Source organism: Tupaia chinensis, unplaced genomic scaffold, assembly GCF_000334495.1.
Source record: "Tupaia chinensis unplaced genomic scaffold, TupChi_1.0 Scaffold000640_1, whole genome shotgun sequence".
Lineage (NCBI taxonomy): Eukaryota > Metazoa > Chordata > Mammalia > Scandentia > Tupaiidae > Tupaia > Tupaia belangeri.
In genome coordinates this window covers 11,315-14,448 of record NW_006160161.1, presented here as the reverse complement: position 1 = coordinate 14,448, position 3,134 = coordinate 11,315, and the positions used below count along the sequence as shown (strand labels likewise).

Genomic DNA, 3,134 nt, shown 5'->3' with positions numbered 1-3,134 from the left:
CAAAAAACACAAAATATACATTTTTCTCACCCTGCAAGACACGTTCTCAAGGATTGACCACATGATAGGGCACAGAACCAGTATTTATAGATTCAAAGACATAGAAACTATATCCAGCATCTTCTCTAACCATGATGGAGTTAACTTTTATTAATTTCAGGAAAAACCCTCAAGAATACACAATACATGGAAACCAAATAACCTACTACTGAATGACTTCATGATTACTGAAGAGATTAAGAGTAAAATAAAAGATTCATGGAAGTAAATAATAATGAGTGCATGAGTTTCCATAATTTATGGGACACTGTAAAAGCATTCATAAGAGCGAAGTTCACAGCAATTAGTGTGCACAAGAAAAAGATGTAAAAGTGGCAAAAAGACAATCTAACATCATCCCTCAAGGGATTGGAGAAACAACAAGAAATATCTGAAAAATGCCAGGAGAAAATAAATAATAATCATTTGAGCAGAATTAAGTGAAATTGAAAATAAACATGCCATACAGATAATGAATAAAAGCAAAAACTGTTTCTTTGAAAAGATAAACAAGATTGACACACCATTAGCTAGACTAATAAGTAGAGAGAAAGGAACCAGATAAATCAAATTTGCAATGAAGCACCCAATATTATAACAGACACAATAGAAATACAAAATACAGAACCACGAGGTGCTCCACAGCTGAAGCATGCAGCTTTGCATCCTCTAAGAAAGAATGAGCCCAGGGGCCCAGCAAATGGTATAATGGCTACATAATTGTATTCCCAAAAAGATGACGGTGTTTCAAGCTCCAGACCTGGAGACTTAAAATTCATGCCACATGTGGATTCTTCAATGATCAGCCACCATTGGGACATCCCATAAAATGAATAAAGAAATGTCTCTACCTACGGTTCTCCATGTCTGCACAACAGTGGATGCCAGTGCTCTGTGGGGCCTGAAAAGGAGAAGTGACTCAGCACTCTGTGGGGCCTGAAAAGGAGGAGAGACCTGTCCAGAATTTCTGCAGGACAAGAGAAGAAAGTGAAGTCTCAACATGCAAAAACCCTGCAATGGAAATAAAGGAATGCTTTTGAATCAAGGAAAGGCGGAAAATAAATAACAGCCACAGAATGAAGGAAAGCCAGAAGCAGTGTGTACTCTGAAGACAAGGAGATGTTAGAAAATGATGGAAAGACAAAAACCAAGGGAAATAGAGATAATGAAATGCTGAAGGATAAGTGAAAGCCAGAGAGTGAGGGAAAGGCAGAAGAAGAAAAGCCAGAGAGAGAGGGAAATCCAGACAGTGAGGGAAAGTGAAAGAAAGAGGGAAAACCAGAAAATGAAACAAGGGCTGCTGAAAAGCATCCAGCTGAGGATGATATACCCAGGAAAGCCAAAAGATAAGCCAACAAGAGGCGTGATCAGTACCTCATGGAGTATAAAAAGACTGTACATTATATAAATTTCAGCAATAAGGACATAATAAAAAAATTGACAACATGGCTTAAGTGGAGGATAACTCTAGAAAAAGCAGACAAAAACTAGGGGGTGGTTGTGGATGCAAAGACATTTATAGGACCCCTTCCACCCAAGGAGGCCAAGGGAATTCAGGAGTGGCTGCAGGGTCCTATGAAGGGATACTGAAGACATGCTTTATGTGTAGTGGCTTTGGCAGGCATTTGCCAGGCCTTGTGCTTTAATCTAATGCTAATACTTTATTTTAGGTGTCCCTCCTGTTAGCTTTATTACACAGCTGCAACCCTCTATGTTTCTGCTAGTGATTTTTCATCTATTACATGAAAAAAAAAATTTATATTTCATTGTAAAATTAAACACACACACAAACAATTTGGAGAAATAAATATGGCATTTGTCCATTTTTGTAAAGCTAGAAAGATAATTTTCTTAATTATCGATAAATAGAAAATAACTGAAAGCTGTGTCCACTAAAAGATTAACACCAGTTATCTATGAGCAATCTTTTCCTACATTCTTTTTTGTTTATCTGTCATTTTCCCCTTCAAAGCATAGAATAATTATAATCTTTTCCTACATTCTTTTTTGTTTATTTGTCATTTTCCCCTTATAAGCATAGAATAATTTTGTTATAAAAATATGGAAAGATAAAATATAGGAAAACAATACATAAGCAATTAAAAGAACTGTCCGGCAGGCTTATAAAGTTTGTCAGGACTAAAATGAAAAAAAATATGTATATCATTAGAGGATACGATGTGCAACTATATGCCACAAACAAGAAAACCTGGATCACATGGACAAATTTCTGGACACATATAATCTACTAAGATCGACTCAGGAGAACATAGAAAGCTGAAATAGACTAATAATAAGCAATTACATTGAATAAATAACTTCCAAACGAAAAGAGTCCATGACCTGATGGCTTCATTGCTGAATTTTACAAAACCTTTAAAGGATAAGAAATCTCCATTCTACTCAAACTATGTCCAGAGATCCAAAAGGAAGGAATGCTTTCAAATTTATTGAAGCCTCCATCAACCTCATTGCCAAAATGGATAATATTGGACAAAAAGGAAAACTACAGACCTATATCTCTGATGACTATAGATACAAAAATTCTCAAAAAGATGCATGTAAACCATATCCAATGGCATATAAAAAAGATTATTCATCATGACCAGGTAGGCTTTATTCCAAGGATGCAAGGATGGTTCAACATATGCAAAACCCTAAATATAATATACCATATTAACAGAAAGAAAGATAAAAATCATATGATCATTTCAATCAATGAAGGAAAAGCATTTGACAAAATACAACATTTCTTTATGATTAAGAGTCTCAGTAAAATCAGCATAGGATTGTTTCTCAGCATAATAAAAGCCATCTATAAAAAACCCTATAATTAACATTATACTGAATGGGAAAAAGAAAGCTTTTCCTCTAAAAACTGGTACTAGACAGGGCTGTCCACACTCTCCACTCCTATTGAATATCATACTGGAAGTCCTAGCCAATGTGATCAGGCAAAAGAAGGAAATCACAGGCATTCCAATAAGAAAAGAAGAATTGAAATTATCTTCATGTGCAGATGACATGATTGTATACATAGAAGACCCAATAGTTTACACAAAAAAACTTCTCGAAGTAATAAATGCATAACATGA

The 3,134-nt window shown here is 35.2% G+C and overlaps 1 pseudogene; it reads left to right on the top strand.

The window, feature by feature from the left end:
- The first annotated feature begins 980 nt into the window (after positions 1 to 980).
- On the top strand, positions 981 to 1,648 carry LOC102488181 (transcription elongation factor A protein-like 4; annotated as a pseudogene).
- The last annotated feature ends 1,486 nt before the right edge of the window (positions 1,649 to 3,134 follow it).